This window comes from Gossypium hirsutum, chromosome D11 (assembly GCF_007990345.1).
Source record: "Gossypium hirsutum isolate 1008001.06 chromosome D11, Gossypium_hirsutum_v2.1, whole genome shotgun sequence".
Lineage (NCBI taxonomy): Eukaryota > Viridiplantae > Streptophyta > Magnoliopsida > Malvales > Malvaceae > Gossypium > Gossypium hirsutum.
The window spans coordinates 28,641,790-28,653,990 of NC_053447.1; the positions used below are offsets into that span (position 1 = coordinate 28,641,790).

At 32.6% G+C, this 12,201-nt stretch overlaps 1 pseudogene; it reads right to left on the reverse strand.

Moving 5' to 3' along the window:
- Positions 1 to 4,410: 4,410 nt before the first annotated feature.
- On the reverse strand, positions 4,411 to 9,141 carry LOC107911115 (probable amino-acid acetyltransferase NAGS2, chloroplastic; annotated as a pseudogene).
- Between the last annotated feature and the right edge of the window lie 3,060 nt (positions 9,142 to 12,201).

Below are 12,201 nucleotides of genomic sequence, written 5' to 3' on the forward strand. Positions count from 1 at the left end.
ACTTATATGCTTTTATAAATAGGTGTAATGATATTTTATTTAAGATATTTCAATACATAATTAAAAGTAATGTCTAAATATAATGATTTTTAATTTTAGAAAATTAATTAGTCATAATTGTTAGGGTAAATTATATTAGTAGTCACCCAACTATTAGTAAATCTTTTGGCATCCAACTATGAAAAGTAGGGGTAAACATTCGGTCAAATCAAGTTGCATAAAGTGAAAAATTTTTGAGTTAGCCGAGTTTTTTATCATCCTAACTCAATTTTCAAATCGAGTTAAGTGAAATGAGATTTGAGTCAAATCGAGACAAATCAAATAAATTTGTTTGAGTTAAATTAAAAAAAAATTAAACTGACCATAAATCTTGTAGACAATATGACTAAATTATTTGAAAACTCTTTTAAAACAAAATAAGAGGAAAAAAAAAGTAAGTAGTATGATAAACTTGATTTGATAACTTGCTTGTTTAAGGTCTCAAATTTATCATTTTGAATTTTTTTTTAAAAATTATAATTTAACATACATATATGTAAATATATATGATTTTTTAGTAATTTTAATTTTTTGAATATATATTTATAAAATTTTGGAAAAAAATATTTTATAAATATTAATTTTCTTTTCCATTTTTTAGATGGATTATTTTGTACATTTTCGAAACTATCAGGGACCCACATCAATTTTGTTATTCGAGATGTAAAATTCAATTCAATGTAAAATTCAATTCAATTCAAACTTGAAAAATTAAATTGCTTATTCGAGTTTATTCAGAAAAAAACTGAATAACTCGTTCGATTAACTTAGAATTTGAAAAAAATTGATTTTTTCGAATTGAATTGAGTTTTGCTCGCCCCTAATGAAAAGCTACAAAATAGTCCCTCAAATATTTGACCTTTTCTTTTTTGGTCACCAACAGTTAAGTTACTAATGAAAATATAACTTGGCAGCTTTTATAATTGACATAATAGCAACTTTAATCTCAACATTTATAAATTATGTTAATTTTGTAACAGCCCAATTTTTAGTGGTGTCGGAAATAGTGATTCGAGACCACTAAATCCGACTAGTGAGCTTGTAAATTTTATTATATAGTGTTTATGAGCCGATTGAGAATTTAGGAAGGCTTATGAATTAGTGAATTATGCTTTAGAAATATTTGTTGATTAATTGATTTTGAAAACAAGGTATCGAGACCTCGATTTTATAAAACGAGCTGTAAACATTTTTATAAATATTTACGAAGTGCCATTAAGGTGGTATTAAAGTTTCGTTAGAGAATTTTATCATTTTGATAATTAATTAATTAAAAAGGACTCAATTGAAAAAGATGCAAAACTTGGTAAAGTGATTAAATAGCATAAATGGTAAATAAGGGAGGACTAAAAGGGCAATTAGAAACCCAAGGAATGGCTGAGGCGGCATAAGTAGAAAAAAAATCTTGGAATTAGGTGATTTAAGGGTAAAATTGTAAATTTGGTGAAATTAAGCTTAAATAAAAAGAAATCTAAAGATTTCTAGGCAATTCTTCTTCAATTCTTAGCCAAAAACACCATTAGAGAGCTTCTTAAGCTGATTTTTATATTTTTACTTCATGTAAGTTTAATTCTTGCTTTTCTCTTGAAATTTTTATGTTTTTGAGACTTTTACAATTAGTTTTTGATTCTATGGGTAATTTTGAAAGTTACCATTGATGAGTTACGGATTTTTATAATGAATTAACATGGATTTGAAGTTTTAATTTTGTCATATGAAGATTTTATCAAGTAATTTCAATAGAAATTGATTTTAGGACCAAATTGTGAAAAAGATTAAATCTTAGGGTTTGGTATTAAATTTTGTTTATTAAGGGCTGTGTAATAGCTTATAATATTTAGATAAAGTGTTAATTAAGAAAAATTATCTCATTTGATGAGTTAATTGGTGAGGGACTAAATAGCAAAAATTGTAAAAGTTGGGGTAATTGTGTAATTTTAAAATTTGAGTGGTACAAATTGTGAAGTGGACTGAAATTGAAATATGTGTTAATGAATGAAAAATTTTACATTCTAGATCAAGAGTTCGTAGATTAACAAGAAAAAGGGAAATTAGCCTAGTAGTCTCTAAACTATTACCAATTTTACAATCCAATCCAGGTAAGTTCATATGGTTAAAATTTCATGATTATTTGTTAATTTAGGAATGGTATAATATATTTATTTATATTTTGTTGTTGAAATTAAGATTATTGTAAAAGTATGAAAATTGAATTGAATGTTTAAAACGAGTAGAACGTGAGATTGAGTACGATTGTTCCGTGGCAAAGAATGAATTGACGGATAAGACCATGGTTGGACCATAGAAATGTTTAAATGTAAGACCATAACTGGGCTATGACATTTTAATGAAAAGACCATAACTGGGTTATGGCACTTTGAACGTAAGACCATGGTTGGACCATGGCATTATAGATATATGTGTAAGACCATAACTGGGCTATGGCATTCTGATGATAAGATCATAACTGGGTTATGGCACTACAAATGTAAGACCATGGCAAGGCCATGACAATGCATGTGTAAAACCATAGTTGGACTATGGCACAAAAAGAATGATGTACTCATATCCGTAAGCCGTTCTTCGATTCAGTAAGAAATGGTAAGAGACTTATGTGATTGAATTGAAAGATTTATAAATTATTATTGATATTGATCTGAAGAAAGTGTGTTTATTGATTATATTGTATTTGACAGGGAAAAATGTATGATTTATTTACAATTTAATTTATTATATTATATTAAGTTCGATAAGATCAATGTTTAACCTATTGAACTTACTAAGCTTCATTAAGCTTACTCGTGTTGTTTAATGTTCTTGTAGGTTAACATGTAGTCGGAAGATCAGATCAACACATCAAGCTACACTATTCAGTTTATTCCGGTAGTTTTTGCAATGTAAATTTTGGTTTATATGGCATGTATAGGGTTGGTTTGGCAATGAAATAGTTTGAATTATGATTGTGAATATTAAATGTTTGTATGTATGTAATTAGTAGTAGAATTTGATAAATCAATGAAATGAATTAAATAGGTAGGTATAAGTAAATGAAATATTTGTGATGTTATGTCATGTTCAGAACATGTTTTAGTTTGTATTGATTGCTTGGTTGGGATATATTGGTGTATGTGAATATTGAGTACAGGTTAATGTCAAAATGGGTGAGAAAAGTGGCCTTAAAATGACCTATTTTCGTTCACACGGGCAGAGACACGGGCATGTGTCCCCTACTTCTAAGAAAATTTTTGAAATTTTGGAAAAAATTCCCTGAGTACCCGGTTTAGTCCCGATTCACTTCTAAGGTGAATATTGGGCCTTGAAGGTCCATCTAAGGGACAATATGAGTGTTATATGATTGATTCTTAATATGTGTAACAAAGGTTGGGAAATGTCCGTATTTAATTCGTAAAGTTTGGTAATGCTCCGTAACCCTGTTCCAATAACGGATAAGGGTTAGGCGTGTTACAAATTTGGTCTTGATTTTAAAAAAAATTAACCCTCAAGGTATATACATTGTGTAATTTGGTCTTTTTTGTAGTTTTTTTTGGTGACATTGAGAGTTAATTTTAAAAGAATAAAAAAAGATGAAAATTATTATTTGAATTTTTGAGTGTTTACACTTGGTATATTTTCAATTAAATTTAATTGATATTTTTTTTTAGCTTTTTAAGAAAAAGGGTCAGAAAAAGAAAAATTACAAAAAAGACCAAATTACATAATGTATAAATGTTGAGGGTTAAATTTTTAGAATCAAAATTAAATTGACACAAAATATAAATGATAAGAGTAAAATTGTTTTTATGCCAATTTTAAAAGTTACAACGTCATCTTTCTATTGGCCATTTAGCTGTTAGTAACTAAAAAAAACAAAATTGAAAAGTTGATGACAATTTTGTAATTTTTTATAATTAAATGACTAAAAAAGAAATTTATCAATAGTTGAATGAGTACGGGTATAGCTTACCCTAATTATTATCAGGATGGATGAAACTTAATTGGTAGTTGAAAATGATTATTTGAATAATTTATTATATTAATAAATGCGGAAATTTGCAAGATAATTAGCCTCTTCAGATCAGTTAATTTATTTAGGATTCTACAATGAAAAGTGAAAACAAGCAGCTCAATACAAACATGAAGATCAAAACTGTATTTACCCATAAATATATTTTATCCAGTTTTTTTTCTCTGAAAAAAAAATACTAGGCAGAGATTATTTATTTACTACGCTAAAATTAATATGACTTTACATGGAAGATGCAATCAATGTATAATAATTGTATGTTTAGATCTAAATTCAGTAGTAGTAGAAATGGAAAATGCAGCAATCCTTAGGGCTGTAACTCTATCTTCGGAGTTACAAATAAACCATAAAAGAAGGGGCCAATTTATTTATCATTTTGTGAAGCACTATAGTAATTACATTTAACATACAAAATTATGTAAAACCACAAACCATGACAAAAACCTGATGCAGAGAAAATCAGATCCTCCCCTACTAAGTATATGGTTTTGTAGCTAACCAGATGGGATGAAGTTGCATCCCTGGTTAGGGTTGACTAAAGGGGCATGACACTTTATCCTATGCTACTTTGGATACGTATATGATCAGATTTTTCTAGGTTTCTTCTATGTATTTGGAGAATCATATGTTCATATCTATGTCTCAAATACGAGCATCAAACCTGAGTATTTCAACAAAATTGAAAAGTGAAACAACATAGTTTTATCCTTTGCTTAGCTCATTCATATGCTTTATCAGCAATAATTCCACTCCGATCTGCTAGGAACTTCTTCATGTAATACTTGGATTTACGGGATAGATTAATCCTTAGCCTCCTTTTGTCGGGTATCATGTCAATGGAACATTCTTTGAAGCCTCGTCTTTCAAACCTGCAAAACCATAGTAGGGTGTTCACTTTCTTACCAATAGGTACTGGTATAGTGATAAACCGAAACAACATTCCAACAAAACCAAACTCTCTCTCTCTCTGTGACTAAAAAAGCTACTTCAAACTTATAAGTAAATGAAGCATGAAATAGCTGCATGCTTTTAATAATTAATGTTTAATAAGTAATGGGAGAAAAATGCAAACCAATCAGCAGTACGAGTAGTCAGCAGGAAAAGCATATCCAATCCAAGGGAGGATGCTTTCTTCTCGATGTAATCTGCCCAACAAGAGAATTATTATTAGGAATGATCTGATTGGATGACCACATAATGTTATCTTGTAGAAATATCAAATCAAAACGATGGCCATAAAATTAAAAAATCACACTCAGATGAAATTCAGCATCCTTCTATGCTTTGATAATCTGAACTGAACTTATCAGCAAATACATTTATACGCTTCCATAAGACAGAAACCAACAAATTCTCACATTGCAACTCTGTCAACTTCAACAGAATAGGTAGCAAAGTATAATCATTTCCTATATGGCATAAGTAGTGAAGTCTAAGATGTTCAACATCATACCAAGCAACCCTGCCCTTGTCCTCGGCATTCTGGAGAAACTGCGATACAAGCAACTTCTCCACACTTGTCCTTGAAGAAAGGAAAAAGAGCAGCACAAGCAATAATTTGACCTTCCCTTTCCATAACAATGAACGAATCTAGGGTCTTAACTAGCTGCACAAACAAAAAACAACACAACATTATCATTTTCAGATGCTGGCTCCAGCTCAAAAGAAAAAAGGCAAATTGCCATTACCATTTTGTTTGTTAAGACTTGAAACAAAGGCCAGTTTTAACAAATTTCATCTTTACAACCAAAAGACCCCAAGAACAAGTAGAAGAAACAGAGCATGCAAGGTAGGACCAAACGTCTATTATGGTTCAATAAGCTCATAACTAAAACAGTACATACCTCCTCAACACTCCTGCGAACCAATGTACCAGACTCTTCTAAAGGTTGTAAGATTTGCTTGCTTCCAGCAACATCTGTTTCCTTAGCCATCCTAGCCCCTTCATATAGATCACTAAATAACAAGCAACACCAGAGTCAATGAACAGAATGCAAAACAACTTAATGACTTACTAAATCTTGCAACAGCATTTCATGTAAATTAACAAAAAGTCAGCCACAAGAAGTTGCTCTGAGATCCCTAATCTTTGGAAAAAGGATATTAGAAAAACATATCCCTCCAGTTTGTCTGTTACTAAATGTTATGTAGCAGATTCGCGCATTACACACGCCCAACAACTAACTAAGAAGTATCACATGCTTCTGAAAACCAGGTTGGAAAATGGATTGTTATAGTACTAGAAAGTCCTCTTAAGTAATAGGAAATTCAAATAATATGTACCTAACTCTATTGATTACTTAGTTGCAAAAACATCCATTTTAGGTTAACCCTCCACCTGAGTGGGAGAGTCCACCAAGAGATCCAAGGCTATAAATCATTCAGGGATTAAGAACTCACAAAGCAAATGCAGATACATTGGAAATTAAGCTGACAATGTATATGCTAATGCTTACTGCCTATCAGCAAACATTTCCCTTAAGGTTAACCAATAAGTTCACTGCAAATACCTGGCCACCATTGTCCCCATTCCGTCTCTTTTGAATAGTTCCAACAATAAAACCCCGCCAATTGTGCCATCTAACAGGTGAACTCTTTGTACACCACCCTGACAATGAAGCAGAACTTGCAATTGGCCATTTTTTTTCTTTCATGGGAAAGTATCTACATTTACTAAGTTGGCAGAGAAACTATTGTAACTTACTCTGCAGACAAAAGCTGCAGCAGCCAACTCTGGAAGGTAACCATTTAGTCTACTTAGCCGCTCCAGCCCTCCAATAGCAAAACCCTGTTCTCCAGACCGTAGTCCAGTGCCATTATCAAAACCAATGCCATTCTGAAAGGTTGCATAATGTGTACTATTAGGAGCCTTGCCATTCTTCTAACAGTGGACAACTGCAGTAGAACCAGTATGTCCAATGCTAGTGAGATATTCACCAACAGCTTTCACATATTTGGTCGCTATCTCACTTTGCTTGGCCCGCTGACGGATTAGCATATCAGCTTCATGAAGAGGCAGGAAATTAATAAGGCGTCCATACTCATCCAAAATTGGGCCATCTATAACGCAAATAAGTTTATCTGCTCCAATAGCTAATGCACAAGCTGTAGCAACCTCATACGCACTGAAATTTATGAAAACATTAAGTATTAGCAATCAGGTTAAAATCAGTGGGAAGTAAAACAAAAAATTTAGGCTAGTAATGAGGCACCATGAAGTAAACATAAGTTTTAGTTAAATAGAACTAGCTTTCAAAATTAAACTACATATGCAAAGAATATAAGGACTGCTCATGCTGAGACAAAGTATATTCGATCCCTTAAGAGAATGTAACTTCCACAGTGGGATATTTCTCTACCAAAACTTTGTGATTGACATCTTGCTTATCGTAAAAATATACCTTACTGAGATAGACACCAAACTAAGTGATCCCTCTGTAAATGAGAAAAGCAACTTAGATAGAGCAACTTAGATAGAACTAAATGAAGATAGAAATTGTAAAATGGGAAAAGATGCCTTTTCTCATTGCAGATGACTTTCCTGATCAACAATAGCTGCTATAAGATTTGCACAATATTAATCTCCCCCCCCCTCCCCCAACTCCCCCCCAAAAAGCTCCTTTAGAATGATAAATCAAAGAATTTTCACTTCATCAGATAATAGATAAAAAAAGCAAGCTGCAATAAAATACCACTGAAAGTTATACAGCATACTTGCAATTCAAAACTTCTCCAGAGCTAGAATACCCCAGATTGCTTAGTATCACTATACAACCACCATCAAGCCTCTCATACATGCGAGCAACATCTACTTTCTTTACTTCACCCGATGCTCCATAATCAACACCTTCGACAACTCCTCTTCTCTGCAAAAGGTTTTAAAAAGATTAAAATAAGCAAAAACAGAAGATGTCTAACAGCGAACTACATACTACATGCAAAAAACATGCTTTTACAGGCCACCCATAATCACTACATGTAAATACGCAAGGAAAAAATGATATATTCCCACTATATGATTTACAAGGGTATAGTCATAGTTTCGAAGAGAAGAACATAAATCTACATAAAAGCATAACCCAAATCCAAATGTTATATTAAAAACAGGAACATTCTAACCTTGGCTGCAAGGAAGTTACCACCAGCAACACTGACACCAACTTCATGCAAACGGCTAGTATCTCCATGTCTACGAATATTAAATATGGAAGGTCCAGGTGAAAGTTTTGCTTCTATGGTTAGACGAATCCCTCCTGCCGCTTTCATTGCAGCATCTAATGATTCAGAGTCTGTTATTCTATAGCTGCCAACATACTTGGGTTCACGCCCTGTAATGGTTCATAGTTCATCTTAAATGTTACAATCTACTTATGTAAACAAAAAAAATCTAATCATAGTGAAAGCGAGAGATAAAGACTGGAACATTGAACATAAAATATGCGCTGAAATTCAGCAAAAATATGTTTCTAAAATGAGAAATAAGGAACATGAAATGGTTTCCTTTATTTTATTGGATCACCTCTCTCAGCCAAAAGCTTGTCGATCATCACGTCAGTTCCTGGAACAAGAACAAATCTGATCCCCAGGTGATGCAAAAACGCGATATCCTGCAAATAAAAACAAAAAGACAAAAAACAATTTAAACCGTTGATCGTAAATAAGATCTAGAAGTTTTTTAAAATTCTTTTATTGATTTAGTATTTGCGTTTAAAATGACGTCTAAGAAGGGAGAAGCAACAATTTCGCCAGCAATAATAACAACAAAAGTGCCGCCAAGATGGGCCCACAGGTAAGGCCAAGCCTCACGGAACCACCACACGAACTGCTTATCGTCGACGGAGTTGTAAGTCTCGTCAACGCTATCGTCTTCGTTAATCACGTCGCGCTTAATCGACTCACCTCGTTTAGGCCTGGGTTTGTGTTTAAGAGACTGAGTCTGAAACTTCAATTGGGGCTTCAATCTCACGACGCTGTTTCCGAAGCCATGACAGGATGAAAAAAGTTCGTTTCGTGCGGAGGAGAAGGGGGGTACGTGAGCCGTTGAAAATGAAGCAGCCATGCGTGGTGACTCTAACCATGAAATTTCAGTTATTTATTATATACTGCATGCATTAAACTTTACTTGCAGTAACGATATATAAACTACTATTTATTCCACTCACGCTGTGAGTAAAAATTATATTTTTAATAATTAAATTTTATTAAAAAACTAAAATTATATATAAATTAATTAAATACATTTGCTAAAAGTTGATAAAAAATTAATCAGTGATTTAGCTACATAAAAGTTAAATATTTATTATGCATGATATTGACTCGAAATCCAATTTTTTTATTGATTTATTATATATAATAATTATTTTATAAAAAATAATTTAATTTATATATCAAAATATAATTTAATAATTTTATATTTGAGTTGGTGGTATGATGACTTATGACATCAAGTTAATAAAATATAAAAATTAATCATAAACCCGATTTTTTTTTCATTTGCACATCGGAGGTGTGACCCAATAGGAATTGGGTTACAGAAAAGGCCTTTGGGGTATAACTTATGAAGGTCCAAGTGATTGCAGCATGAATCTAAATATATTTAAGACTGAATTTGATCTGGTCAATTTGCAAATTCGATACGGTGCAGATCAACAAGCTAAGCTGATTATCATCCTATTTACCTATTGCTTATAGCCGAAGGATTGTAAGTATTTGTAGGATATGTAGAGCTTTGAGCGGAAAATTGAGTTCAATTTGTGCTTTTCTATCATGAGCTCACTTGGTGATACAATAGTGAGGCTGCAACAATTTGTAAGGGAGTTGGGCTTTAAATCATCTATTGTATTTGAGAATATAGTGGACACTTTTCTCAGTAAGATTTCATAAATGTAAATTAAGTTTGAACTATGTTAGTTTGAAATTTTCATTTTTTTATATTTATTTATTAGTGTTCTAATAAATGTGCCCACATCACTTTTCACACTTCACTATGATTTTTAAGCATTCATTTGATTTTCTGAGTTCTCTTTCGTTAAATACAAAATGATGTTTCATAATAAAATATACTTTTTTTTTATTTTGAACAATAATCTCATTAAATCATATATGTTCTTTTTGATATAATACCTAGAACTAGGTTATAACCTCTCCCCAACCCTTAAATAAGAGGATAATGCGCTTCAACGCTCTCGAACCTACGACCTCCTGTACTGGCAATCTAAATTTTACTTGTTCAATACCATAACGAAACAAAACAAAATATGTCTATTACATTCTTTTCAATTCACCTACCAAACATTGGATTATTTACTTATATTAGTACACTAGCTTTTACTAATGTTAATACATATGTATTAAATACACTTTCCCTTATGTTATTATACCAGTAACCAAATGAGGTGTTTTGAATTTAAAGACATATGATGGAAAAGATTTGACAGCAATACTAAAAAAAATGGGTTCTATTTTGCCGCTAGAGTCTTTTTTTTCTGCCTCGCTAGAATGACTAGGGTCCACGGTCCTTGAAGGCCTTGAGAGGGCCATAAAGTAAGTCAAGAATAAATCTCCTAATGGTCCAAAGCCAGAGGATGTGGTAATGGAAGATGGCCTCCCAAAAGTTTCATGGCGAGACAAACTTGTAAGGAATGTGAAGGATATAGGGTTAGAGGATGAAGTGCTTGTAGAGTCGGAACTTGAAATTGGGGAGGATGAGTACCGAAGGCGAGTATCCTGAGGTAACTTTTTTTGAGCGGATTCATGAATAGATTGATAGGAGCATGGCTAAGATAGTTGTAGCACGTCTCTTTGGAAAAAAATATTAGCTACAAAGCTCTGGTAGGTCATTTACAATCTTTTTGGGGTTTAACTGGGAGATTCTAGGTGGTTGATCTTGATAACAATTTTTTCCTGGTTAAACTCACTAATCAAAAAGACTATGATAATGCTTTGATGGGAGGTTCATAAATGATTTATGGACATTATCTTTTGATACAACCATGGAGTCGAGATTTCACAACAAGTGAAAGTTATCCTTCGAAAATGGTGGTATGAGTAAGGTTTCCTTGACTTTCATATCGATACTATACTAAAGGTTTGTTGAGAATTATCTCTAAAATGCTGGGAAAGATTGTAAAAGTTTATTATAACATGACATAAGCGAAAAGGGGTTGCTTTGCTCACCTGATTGTAGTGGTTGATCTAAAAAAACCTTTAATTTCTTGTGTTGGTATTGATGGTCATGTTCAATATGTGGAGTATGATGGCTTGCCTGTCATCTGTTATGAGTGTGGTTGCTATGGACACACTAAGGAAAGCTATCCGAAATAGCAAGAGAATGATAAAAAGGTGGACTCGACGGAACCAACAGTGGTACCAACTATTGATACTGTGACAGTTACAATCACGAGTGCTATGAAGGATCCAGTTTCTCTATAAAAACCTTGTATGCAAGCTCCGACCTGTAGACAAAGACCAAATATTTTGGGAAAGTCTATTATAAAAGGAAAACAAGATCAACCACTAGTTGAGGAAGTGAGCAAATCACGCTTCCAAATATTAGAATATAATAGTGATGAGAATGAAACTATTTTTGATAATGAAATTGAATATTATCAAATGAAAAATAAGGAAGCTAAATATTCTAAAATGAAAAATAAGGCCAATTTAAAAGGGAAAGAATCAAGGCGAGAGATTTTAAAGGGATCAAATTCTGAAGGGTTAGCAAAGGATTCACATGGAAGAAAAATTAATGGTAGGTCAATCATAAAGGCTAATGGAAAAAAGCCACAATCTACCCTTAAGAAAGATTGGTCTAAGGAAGTGAGGGTGGGAGAAAGTAAGCGAAATGGGCCTCGGATCCCACTTGGTTTCAATCCCGTTATTGTTAGAGCTACGACCTTACCAGAATCGAATCACACAACTGTGGTCATTGTAGATGACAACACTTTAGTGGGCCAGGCCCATTACGTAAACCACTCTGTTGCTTCTTCTTCAAAAGAACTGATGCATGCAATGAGGAGGGTTGCCATGTTTATTTAACACTAGGTTATCTTTACTGACCCAAAAATTCAAGGATGGTTAAGATTAAATTGAAAGGATTAGAAAATTTTCGGACTCTACTAGGAAATTCAAAAAAATTCGAA